Below are 13,947 nucleotides of genomic sequence, written 5' to 3' on the forward strand. Positions count from 1 at the left end.
AAGGACGTCATAATTATTTGGACTAGTTCATCATCAGTTCATGGCTCGTATAAACACCTGACTGTATCTGTTGTAATTGTACATAATTTGTAAACTGTACTGTCAGGCATGACAAACAGTCATTTGCAGGTACCGTTCGCTTCAAATTGGTTTAATTTTTAACGTGATTCGTCAAACTATCCTTATTGTTATTCGTCAGAGGTCTCAAATATTATCATTACCGTCATTTTTGGAGAAAATGTAGTGAGATTTGTCAAAATCAATCAATTTTCTCATCGTCTATAAGAAAGTGTACATTTTATCGTCATGCACATACATGTGAACCTCCCGATGGGAGTACAATAATCCCGTTTTCAGGGGTCTCCTCCCGTTTAGGAGAAAAAACTCCCGTGTATGAAATATTTCATGAATGAAAATTTTTGGACGCCATTTTTTATAATTTCCTTCTATCGTACGGGTGTATTAATTGACACCTGTGTTAAATTTCACCTGTAAATCATAGAAGATAAATAAGTATATGGCTTCACTTGACAGCTTGAGTGTCAATCATACTGGTAATCAACGATGTTTACCTCTGGCTAACTGACGTTATCACGGTTATGTAATAATAACTTTGTGTATTAAAAATAAAAATGTTACTTCCCTTTGAATTATCCTGTTTTAAGTTATTTTGCTCTTAAAAGTGTAAATTGTAAAAAGACTATAAATGAATGATATTTTAATCAAACTATCATAAAAGGATGGTAATTAAATGAATTCAAATGTTTTGGGACAAATAAAAAAAAAAAAAATTATAAATTATTTTAGCAATCTAGACTTCTTTTCAAGGATTAGATTAAAGTTTATATTATAAGTATCTCTACAATTTTGTGAGTGTAATTTACAACAAGTACATTTCAGTTTAGACTGAATAAAAAAAAAAAAGTTTAGACTGAATAAAAGTTACCAATGATAAGGAGATGAAGACATGAATACATATCTATACAGATATAAAGATAAATAAATAAAATTATTTATTTGCAAGCAGTGAATACTCAAATATCAAAAACAAAACCAAACAAAAAACAGATTCTTCTTTATAATATTTTATTTTCATTCAAATAGAAAGGCAATAAGGGTACTATAAACATATTACAATTTGATGGAAATTTGAAGAAAAACACCATTTCTACATCATATCGTTACATTTATGACAAAATTTATGTCGATAAAAAACCTCCTGATCTGAGCCCTAATCTCCTGACCAAAATTTCCAAATCTCCTGATCTGAGTTTCACAGTCCATCACATGTATGCATGCATCAAAAATTACCGGTCATGAATTACATCCCTCATGTACAAAAATGTAGGAGCCAAATCTTTGTCCTGAGCCTCAATTTGTCGGTGTCCTTTCCTCAGTTGTGTGATGTCATGATAAAAATTTGTGACTCTTTGTCCAGCTTCAAATATGACTTATTTTAAAACATGTACATGTATGTGTCTCTTCCATCATACATTGTACTTTAATATTTTAGCATTTTTAACTCTTTTTTTTTACATTAGAGCTTAAGTTCACGATCACTGGTGTGAAAAAAGTATCAAAGGGACCAGGATTAAATTTAGTATGCCAGACTCGTGTTTTATCTACATAAGACTCATCAGTGACACTCGTATCAAAATAATTATAAAGCCAAACAAAAACAAAGTTGAAGAGCATTGTGGTTCCAAAATTTCAAAAAGTGGTGCCAAACAGGGCTACAATGTAGTGTAATCTATGCCTGGAATAAGAAAATCTCAATTTTTTTTTTAAATTTAAAGTTTTGTAAACAGGATATATATATCAATGACCACGGCTCATAATTGATATTCATGTCAACACCAAAGTGCTGACTACATGGCTGGTGATACCCTATGAAACTGATAGTGATAACTGTAATTGCCACAATCTAAACAATACTAGGTCGAAATAATTAGTACAATGTAGTTATTTGTTTACTGTACAATATAATATCAAGGTATATACATGAAGTTAAATTTAAATCAGAGACAAGTGCCAGTGTGTATTACCCATGATTATTTTAAACCAAAACTACAATATTTTATGTTTCTTGTTACCCTTAACTAGAAGTCTGCATACTTTTGTCATGTACATGTACATTGTATATTGTCATTTGTGTATGTTACTCATGTTGACTTCAATATATATAACGGAATACAAATGTGCCGAGGTTTGTGATTGGATAACAACACAGAGATGTCAGTATATATTCAGGAAACTGCCGGGGTATATACGACGTTTTTAATCCCCAATTGGAACCTCAAAAACGTCATCATAACACCGGTTACTATGTGACGTAGTCAAAAGCTATCAGACTGTCAGAGGCTCACAGAGGGAAAATAATGACGTGCTTCAGTCAATAATACATTTATGATACAAAATCACGCAATTGACACTTTTAATTCTTAAATTTAATGTTAAAAGTGTAATTATGAATTATTACATACACGATAAAATTATGTTCACAGCAAATTAGAAAATCCTTCACGTATGCTGAACATATCAGGTTGGGTTTTTCAATACATGTGTTGTCAACAAATACCTGCACTAGAAAATAACATTAAGTCAGGGGTAATCCGTAATATATGTGTAATTCAGGTCTCAGAAAGGGTATATACTGTGACATTCCCGGCTTAGGGATTATATCCCCTTCGCCTTCCGTATATACCCTGTCTGAGACCTGAATAACATATAATGTGTATTGTCAATGCAAGTGCACTTTTTTCCTCTTTATCTTTACATCCTTGGACATTTTTTATTTTCAGTGGGAGAACCGAAACTGGTTAACAAACAAACATGACCATGCAGCTTATCTAAGAGATCTATACATCACAGGCAGTGAATTTATACCTAGAGTAAGTACTATAATATCATGAAGTTACATAAAAAAAAAATTTCTTTTGGCCTTTATTGAAAATAATTGTTTTTGCTGTTTCCAACAAAATGCTATATATAAAAACAATATATATATGTACCATTTCCATACAGCTATTAAAACTTGTAAAAAGCATGACCACTGGATTCAATATGAATTATTATATAACTAATTGATAAAAAAGAAGGAATATGAGGTACAGTATTATGCCTATAGAACAACTATCTATAGGCTAGAGACAAAATGATGTAGACTTTAGCAACTAAATGAAAATGCAGCCTTTAAGGATGAGAAAACCCAAAATGTATTTAAAAGGCTCTAACAAAACTTCAGTAATTCTAATTCCTTGAAATCATTGTTTGCATTATTTGAAGGCAAATTTAGTACATGTAGTTACAAATGCATCTATCTTGACAAAATAAGCAGGACACCAGTGCTCTCCCCGAATATATTTTAAAGCATCCTTATAGACAGAAAAAATTAAATACCACTTGCCTCCAAAAATTAAAGCATAAAATCTATAACACAATCTAGAAAAAAAACAATTCAGACAGCATCACATTACCATGATGTTAAAAGGGCCTAGGGAGAACACTGGATACAAGTAATTGATTGTTTGCCAATGAGAGTTGAACAGTCAGTTCATCCCATTGGAACAATATATCAAAGATTTTCTAGAAGCTGTGCCTACCAATTGCTTAAGGGTGCCCATATTCTTTATGAAGCATTCAGTTTGAATTCATTTCTTCAAATGAATTAAGCATGTGAAGAATTTGCAAGAGTTCTTTGTGATCAGAAATTCAAGGTATATAGAAATAAAAAAATCTTAGTTTCAAGTATTAGCTAGTGTCTTGCAATATGAAAAAAGTGAAACAATGCAAAACATTAAAAAAAAAGGTGACTTAAGACCCACACTAGGTAAAGAATTCAGAAGGTAAATGCTGACAACTGAAATGATTATTTTCGAAATCCTTCTTATTGTATGCACTAATTTATCTGTAAATAATTAAAATATATCAAAATTATTTACCAAGTAAAAATACAATTGTTTTTAATTTCATTTAAAATTATGCTCTAAGACAAGGAAGACATTTATATCAACATAATTTCTTTTGCAGGGATTAGAGGCCATTCCAGATGAAGGAAAATGAGCAGTGGAAAAAACTTTGTTGACAATAGACTTATAGATTGAACTGTACATTTGTTCCTATTTGTGTTTAAAGTATTTGGGCAGTAAATATGATAACATCACTAATTCTGTCCTTTGATTTATGTGGTGATAAATTATCATCTTTCCTTGGAAAATGTTTCAGTAAGCTATTGCAATCATTTGGTCTCTGTTGTTGAAAAACTTGAGAAAAATCTTCTTTGAATCTATGAGAATTACTTAGTTGACTTAAAAATGTACCTGGCTTCTACTTTTCGCTAAATGTATTCCAGATCAGATTCATTACTCAGTTATAGGTCAATATTTAATTTGTGGAATATTTATGATAATGGCCTTGGTCTGATTTTAACATTTCATTGGTTGAAATCAATAAAATAAAATAAGAGATATACATAAATCTGAGAGCAAGACAACAACAGATAAAAATAAAAGTCATCTAGAGGTACATATACAATTTTCAACAATAGATAAGTGTCAGCACAATATTTTTAAGCATTCTCTTAGTTTCCCTGGGTAAAGAATAGTTTTGCATAAAATGAATAAGGAATGTTCCAGAACTAATTGCATTTGAGGTCAAAAGGCACTTTGATTAAAGTTTGATTGGTGGTTAAGAAAGATCTGAACAATTATAGGAAATAGGATAATATTTTATGTATGGTACTATGAAATTACAGTAATTGCCCTTTAAAGTAAATTTTTAATATTTTTTTTTGAATTGTTGTAATCTTAAACTAAAACATCTAACCAAACTTGGTCACAATAATCATTAGGGTATATAGTTTAAACAAGAGTGCACAAGCTGAAATGTTATGTTTTGTTTACTACAACTATTACATAAACTTAACATGATTCAAGAAAATGAGGTCAAGGTCATATACATCAACTGAGAAATACATGTACACTTTAAATCATTCAATACACTAAATATACTTGACCTATTCTTATAGTTTCTAAGAAACAAATTTAATCAAGAAAACTAAACATTGACCAATGATGGCAATGAACCATGTTAATGAGGTCAAGGTCAGATGAACCATGCCAGACAGACATGTCTAGCTTACAATCCTTCCATATATCAAATAAAGTAGACCTATTGCTTATAGTTTAAGAAAAAAAGACTGAAAGACATAAACTTAACACTCACTAATGAACCTTCAAAATGAAGTCAAGGTCAAATAAAGCCTGTGAAACTGACATGTACATCATAAAATATTTCCAGACACCTAAAATAGTTGACTTTTTTCATAAAGTATTAGAAAAAAAAAGATTTTTTTTTTTTTTTAACTTTGACCACTGATCCATGAGAATGAGGTCACGGTCAGATGACACCTGCCAGATTGACATGTACACCTTATAATAATTTCATACACCAAATATAGTAGACCTGTTTCATACAGTATAAGCCTTAGGGAAACAGACCAAAACACAAAAACCCACTGAACCATTGACGAACAATGCATTTGAATTTTGACATATGGACTACTGTATTGTCTTTATGTTTATCCCAGGTTAAATTGTTGCTGATGGTTACTTCAAGATATTTGAACGCTTCCACTGTGTCTTACTCTAGAGTATGACCGTGTGGTTGGTATGATATGTGTATCACTGGTCGATTTTCAGGTGATAATCTAATGACAAGACATTTTTTGGCATTGAAACTTATCTGCCATTTGTGTTCCTAGTCTCTCAATGCTGATAAGTCTTTCTGGAGAAGTTCACTGTCTGCTTGTAGGGTGATGGTACGAAAAAGTAGGCTGTCATCCGCGAACAATTTGGTCTCTGAGTGATGTAGATGCTGTTTCTGGTATGACGTTAATGTAGACCAGGAACAGTAATGGACCAGGGACTGTGTCTTGGGATACACCAGAGAATACTGGTACTTGTATGTAGCCAGCTCCCTCTAGTATGACACTGCTTTCTGTTGTGTATAAAAGAGCGAATCCATTTGTTGGTTTTGGGGTTGACGCCATAGTATTCCAACTTGTGTAGGATGTGGTACCTTGTCAAATGATTTTGCAAATGCTAGCAGGATGATGTCTACTTTAAAGCTGCTTTTTATACGACCGCAAAATTTGAAAAAAAATTCGTCGTATATTGCTATCACGTTGGCGTCTACGTCGTCGTCGTCCGAATACTTTTAGTTTTCGCACTCTAACTTAAGTAAAAGTGAATAGAAATCTATGAAATTTTAACACAAGGTTTATTACCACAAAAGGAAGGTTGGGATTGATTTTGGGAGTTTTAGTCTCAACATTTTAGGAATTAGGGGCCAAAAAGGGCCCAAATAAGCATTTTCTTGGTTTTCGCACTATAACTTTAGTTTAAGTTAATAGAAATCTATGAAATTTTGACACAAGGTTTATGACCAAGGGTCCGGAAACGGTCATATTTGCCAGTCATGTCCTAAACTGAATCTATAATGTCCTAAACTTTTAATTGGGATTTAGGTCAAATTTTATTTTTCAACATTAATAATTTTGGTCATTCCGTTGAGATCGACTTTCAAAATCGCCATTTTGAACATATTTTTGTTTTGTTATCGACTTCCTGCCACTCCAATAAAGTGTTATAATCCTGAGGGCCCTCCTAATAACTATAATATGAGGCAGGCATAACCTGTGAATGGGGACGAAGTCTGTATGTATTATTTTCTTATTAATTCAATCATGTTGATAAAAGAAACCGAAATACCGTACGTAACGTTCCCGATTTTGGTTCTGTTGTTAGGGAATTAGCTGTGACGTTCTTTAAGTTATGACGTCATATTCGATGTAAACAAAAGAAACGCTTTCATCAGGTAACGTAACGGTTTTTTTGAATTTGTATTGAGATCCAATCTTATGTTTTACTAGACTGATAAATATAAAAAAAAATCAAAGTCTCATGCAAACAAAACAGATTTCTGCGCAAATGCGGGAAAACCGGAACAGGAACTAGATCTGTAAAAAAACGTTAACGATTTTGAGTTCATTAGTACAATGAAAAATTCGGGAAATTTTCCCAGATTTTTTTTTTTTTTTTTTCATTGATTTTTCTACCGTAATTGGGGACTTCGTCCCCATAATATGAGGCAGGCATAACCTGTAAATGGGGACGAAGTCTGTATGCATTATTTTTTGTAACTTAAATATTTGTTAAAAAAATAAAACGGAAATACCGTAACGTTTCCGATTTTGGTTCTGTTGTTAGGGGTTTTAGTTGTGACGTTATTTAAATTATGACGTCATATGCAATGTAAACAAAGAAACGCTTTCATCAGGTAACGTTTTTTCATATCAAAGAATTATTTTAAAAAATGAAATTGGTATTGCGTTCTCTCCTTTTTATACTAGACTGATAAATATATATTTTACTCAAAGATTCATAACGAGACCGGAAAAAGGAAGTGTATTGTAGATTTCTGCGCCGGTCCGGGATTTCAAAACATGACATAAAAAAAAGTTAACGATTTTGAGTTCATTAGTACAATGAAAAATTCGGGAAATTTTCCCGATTTTTTTTTTTTTTTAATTTTTCTACCGTAATTGGGGACTCCGTCCCCATAATATGAGGCAGGCATAACCTGTGAATGGGGACGAAGTCTGTATGTATTATTTTCTTAATTCAATCATGTTGATAAAAGAAACCGAAATACCGTACGTAACGTTCCCGATTTTGGTTCTGTTGTTAGGGAATTAGCTGTGACGTTCTTTAAGTTATGACGTCATATTCGATGTAAACAAATGAAACGCTTTCATCAGGTAACGTAACGGGTTTTTTTTCATATCAAACAATTATTAAAATTGAATTTGTATTGAGATCCAATCTTATGTTTTACTAGACTGATAAATATAAAAAAAAATCAAAGTCTCATGCAAACAAGACAGATTTCTGCGCAAATGCGGGAAAACCGGAACAGGAACTAGATCTGAAAAAAAACGTTAACGATTTTGAGTTCATTAGTACAATGAAAAATTCGGGAAATTTTCCCAGATTTTTTTTTTTTTTTTTTTTCATTGATTTTTCTACCGTAATTGGGGACTCCGTCCCCATATAAACAATGCCTCCGGGGAGCTATTGGCTAATGATTGCTAATCTCTTTACCTGTGTTTTTAATTCACACCTGACAATTTATCACAAGCTCCAAACTATTATTATAAAGAAATAAAAATTCCATACGAACTGGCTTCATTATTTAATTACTCAACAGGTCAGACAATTGTCAATTATGATTTAAAATCAAATTAAAACTTGTTTAATTTTGTAGAATTTTTTTTTTTTTCTTCTGACACACGTGCTTTGTTAACTATGTTATACGCATGCTTGAAATTCTCTTCCACAGATTTAGACAATTAATCGTAAATTTCAAATAATTTCATCCTAAATAAAGCTAGTGCAACTATTTTAATTAATATTCTTACACTATGAAAGGTAAAATATTAAAAAGCCGATGATTTCCTGTGATTTGGATAAACAAAACTAATCCCGGAAATGAGTCCGGAATTGTTCGTATTAGTATTGTCGGAGTACATCCGGTTTGAATTTTGACTTCAGAATCGAAAGAAAAGTAAGCGATAACTGAGAATATTATCGTTTTGAGTCATTAAAATCATTTTATTTTTAAACTGTTGCCTTCCCTTAATTGCCCTTGATCGATTTTTGGAAAATGGTAGGACAAATCATGCAGTAAATGCGATGCAACAGCGAAACAAGTTTGTTGATGCTACGAACATGACGATCGAGTATGAGCATACTAATAATGAGTCTCATGCAGTAATGTGATTTTGGCAATCATCTTTTGAAAAGAGGCATCAACTTTTAAGTTGTTTGAAAATGACCGAAATTAGGTGAAAAAATTTCCGGATCCTTGTTTATGACCACAAAAGAAAGGTTGGGATTGATTTTGGGAGTTTTGGTTTCAACAGTTTAGGAATTAGGGGCCAAAAAGGGACCCAAATAAGAATTTTTCTTGGTTTTCGCACCATAACTTTAGTATAAGTAAATAAAAATCTATGAAATTAAACACAAGGTTTATGACCATAAAAGGAAGGTTGGTATTGATTTTGGGAGTTTTGTTCCAAACAGTGTAGGAAAAAAAGGGCCCAAAGGGTCAAAAATTAAACTTTGTTTGATTTCATCAAAAATTGAACAATTGGGGTAATTTGATATGCCGAATCTAACTGTTTATGTAGATTCTTAATTTTTGGTCCCGTTTTCCAATTGGTCTACATGAAGGTCTAAAGGGTACAAAATTAAACTTAGTTTGATTTAAACAAAAATTGAATCCTTGGGGTTCTTTGATATGCTGAATCTAAAAATGTACTTAAATTTTTTATTATTGGCCCAGTTTTCAAGTTGGTCCAAATCGGGGTCCAAAATTATTTTTGTTTGATTTCATCAAAAATTGAATAATTGTGGTTCTTTGATATGCCAAATCTAACTGTGTATGTAGATTCTTAATTTTTGGTCCTGTTTTAAAATTGGTCTACATTAAAGTCCAAAGGGTCCAAAATTAAATTAAGTTTGATTTTAACAAAAAATGAATTCTTGGGCCTCTTTGATATGCTGAATCTAAACATGTACTTAGATTTTTGATTATGGGCCCAGTTTTCAAGTTGGTCCAAATCAGGATCCAAAATTATTATATTAAGTATTGTGCAATAGCAAGAAATTTTCAATTGCACAGTTAATTCAGCAAAAGCAAGAAATCTTCAATTGCACAGTATTGTGCAATAGCAAGAAATCTTCAATTGCACAGTATTGTGCAATAGCAAATATTTTCAATTGCAAAGTCAAGAAATATCTAATTGCACAATATTGTGCAATAGCAAGAAATTGCAATTGGATTTCAATTGGAGTTATCTTTCTTTGTCCAGAATAGTAGTTGAATCAACTTAAATCATTGTTTTATACAATATAGAATGTATATTCACTTTTACTACCAACTGATAGATTAAAACAATCTTTACCATTCAGTGATAACAAGCACTTTTTTTTACATTTTAATATTTTATGATGTATTTAAATGAGTAGTTATTGTTGCAAACTTCATTAGAAATTTGAAATGAGATCAGTTTTGAAATAAGGGAAAGGGGGATGTGAAAAAAGCAGCATAGTGAATTGCTCAAAGGCAAAAAACAAATTTAAGTTCATTAGACCACATTCATTCTGTGTCAGAAACCTATGCTGTGTCAAGTATTTAATCACAATCCAAATTTAGAGCTGAATCCAGCTTGAATGTTGTGTCCATACTTGCCCCCACCGTTTAGGGTTCAACCTCTGCGGTCGTATAAAGCTGCGCCCTGCGGAGCATCTGGTTTATTTTGGTGGTTATGATGAGATGAGATTCGCAAGATTGTCTTTTCCGGAATCATTGTTGAGCATCAGTTAGTATTTTATTTTTGTCAAAATGGTCCATGATGTTGCTATGTATCTTACATGCGATGACAGTTAGAGATACTGGTCTGTACTTAGAAGCTAAGTGCTTTTCGTTTTTTTTTTTAAAAGGGGATACATATGCATCTTTCTAATCTTGCGGGACATCACCAGTGTTCAATGATACTCGGTATAGGTTTGTGAGTAAAGGAGCAAGTTATTATGCTGCTGCTTTCAGTATAAATGATGATATTGATTCAGGACCAGTAGCTTTTTGCGGTTTCATTTTTTCAACAATTTGTGGACTCCGTTAATGCTAACTTTTTGGGAAGTTATTAAGGGATTTTCTGTGGTAAATACTGACAGGAGTTGGTCGTTTAGAATGTCAGCTTTGCTTTTATTATCACTTTGCAGAATCTCATTTTGTTTTTAACGATGCCACTCCTGTCCATTCTTGACCTTTGCTCTTGATACAAGACAAACATTATTTTGCGTTATCTTTATAGTCGTGGCTGACTTCGTCCATATGTTTCTTGTTAGCTTGACTTCCTCTGCACTTCTTGTTGTAGTCTTTTATACCTATCCTAGTCTTTTTTCTTTTTAGTTTTCCTAGCCTTCTTTTGTTTTTAGTTTATTTTGCGTCTAATGGTTGTATTCATCCATGGATGAGTGTGTCTTCCTTGAGTCATTTTTGATGGTACTCTTTTCTCTATTGTGGTTTGTACAGCTGTTTCGAATGCATGCCATAATGACACAAGGCTTCTGTCTGATGTTTTTGAAAGTTGTTATGAAGTTTTGTAGGTCTTCCTTTATTTTATGTATTTGAATTTTTCCATAGGAATATTTTTCTTCTGACTGGTTTTGGTTTCTGCACCATAACTTTAGTTTAAGGAAATGGATCTCTGTGAAATTTTACCAGAAGGTTCAATACCTCTGACTGAAGGTTGGGATTGATTTTGGGGGTTATGGAACTAGGGACCAACAAGTATTTTTGTAGTTTCCAGACAATAACTTGTCCAATTTTTTAACTTTCAAAAATTATTTGAAAGGTTTTTTTAGGAAAAATGTTCAAATGCACAGTACTGCGCAGTAAATTTTTAAGATCTTTGACCACATTAATTTTGTGTCAGAAACTTCACAATCCAAATTCAGACAGTATCAAGCTTGAATATTGTGCCCTAACTGGTCTGGTTCGACCTCAGGGATGCGTTTTATAAATTATTATCAGGGATATAATAATAAATAGAATTAATCTGTAAGCAGCAATAATGTTCATCAAAGAAGATCTTCAAATAAATCAACATGACCAAAATGATCAATTGACCCCCAAAAGGAGTTATTGCCCTTTTGAGTCAATTTTTAATTATTTTTCGTAATTTTTTGTGATCTTGTAAAAAAATTCTTCTTCTCTGAAACACCTATGACAAATTTAACCAAACTTAGTCTCAATCATCATAAGGGTATCTAGTTTTAAAAACAAAAGTTTTATGATGACCTAGCATTCCAACAATGCAACCTGACCGACAGTTCTAAAAAATAGAACATAGGGGTAAAATAGATTTTTGTTCAAAAATCTCATGAGACTAAAACAAAACATAATGGTTGCATTATCTCATGCATCATTGTAAAAAAATATCAGGTGAGCGACACAGGCTTTAGTTATGATGTTTACAAGGCTAGCATAATATGGAAACCTAATGACTACCAGGACTACCTGCGGTAAACGACTTTGAAGAGGTACAAAGTAAGCACTTCAACTGCAGATCTCAAGAATTATATCAGTCAACAATAGTTCGTTGCAAATTGTGACAGTTTTGATATTTGTTGGTATCTATATTCTAACAGAAAAGTAATCACTGACGGTTTACCCTTAGCATACATAGATGGCAATAATCAGTCGTGTTCTGTTTGCACGTAAATAGGTGGTAATTTTTCATCTTGATTCTTTAATTTCAAAATAAAATTGATATAATTCAATGTATACTGATTGATAAGTTATCCCAAACTTCATTTGTCACAATGAACTTTTATATTAAGCTGATGTTGATGTTGGGTTTTATGTTGGTTTAGCCTACTCCTAGAGTGTACATGCCTATATAGATAGAGATGATAATGCAATGAAAATGACGTATTGAATAATCGATCTGGAATGGTAGGGTGGCTGTGTCATTGTGTGTTTCAGTGCAAACATGCATGTTCAATCCACCATTTTCTACATAAGAAAAAGCTTGTTCCAAGTCAGGAATATGACAGTTGACCTTTTTTACATTCTTTGGATGCATGTGTTTGAACTTTAGATTTTGCAATTTGATAAAGAACTTTCCGCTTTGATTTTTAAATTGTATAAACAGGTTAAAAGTGAAACAAATAGTTTTAACTTGCAATTTTTCAGTATTCATGCACATTGCATCAACAATATTTGTTACTTGTCCTTAATATGTCGTTAAATGATAACGTGAACCATCTTTGTATCAACAAAGTACCGGTGCAGCTCAAAGAACGAGTGATAAATCAGAAGCTCAAATCCAAAGCAATCAGTGTTTCGTACGTCATCAGTTTATATGTGTCATATTTTAATGTCCTTGCAGGCACTCTAATAAGAATAATAAATATTTAATTTCATAATATCCGTCTAATTTATTGTAATGCCACCACTGAGACTGATTTTAATATATCATCCTGTACTAACTGGACTTATAATTGTCATGGTTTAGATTCCTTATTTTGCTTCAATAAGATCAAAATTTAAACCAAATCGGATTGTTTTTTAACTGCTGATGCCAGAACATGACATTATTTAACTTCCAATGCAGTAGTCATTCATATATAAATGCTGGGTTTAATTTTATAAAAATTAACGGACCAACAGTATAACACTTATACTGCCATGAAAATGAAGGACCAGAACTATAGCTGCCAGGCAGATGAAGCAACAACGCATCACACACACCCTATCCTTATATGGAGTTCATCAGTGATTGGAAAATTTTGTGATATGAAGGTTGGTAGTATGCTTCTTTGAATATTTAATTATGTCTTTTTCAGGTCCCATGAGAAAAACAACATGTTGGAAAATTTTGTGATATGAAGATCGGTAGTATGCTTCTTCGAATATTTAATAATGTCTTTTTCAGGTCCCATGAGAAAAAACAAATGTTGCATGTTTAGTATAATGCTTGACTTAGAATATTTTCCATGTACAAATATTTGCAGGAGTCGGCTTTCCCTTACGGAGCATCTTTGTATTTAAATTGCCAAAGGAGTTAATGAATATATGCAATTGGAATATGACAACATATGTCTGATCGCTCTAGTTCATATTTGACTCTGGAAATTCATGAGCACACGGAGAAACAATTTTGCATATAAGTAGAAACATGAGAAACTCATGTTCACTTTTTTGTTTAATTTTTAGATAGTATGCGTCAATTCGTCAGTTTGAGAAAACTAGAGGCTCCAAAGAGCCTGTGTCGCTCACCTTGGTTTATGTGAATATTAAACAAAGGACGCAGAT

The sequence above is a fragment of the Mytilus trossulus genome, chromosome 3 (assembly GCF_036588685.1).
Source record: "Mytilus trossulus isolate FHL-02 chromosome 3, PNRI_Mtr1.1.1.hap1, whole genome shotgun sequence".
NCBI lineage: Eukaryota > Metazoa > Mollusca > Bivalvia > Mytilida > Mytilidae > Mytilus > Mytilus trossulus.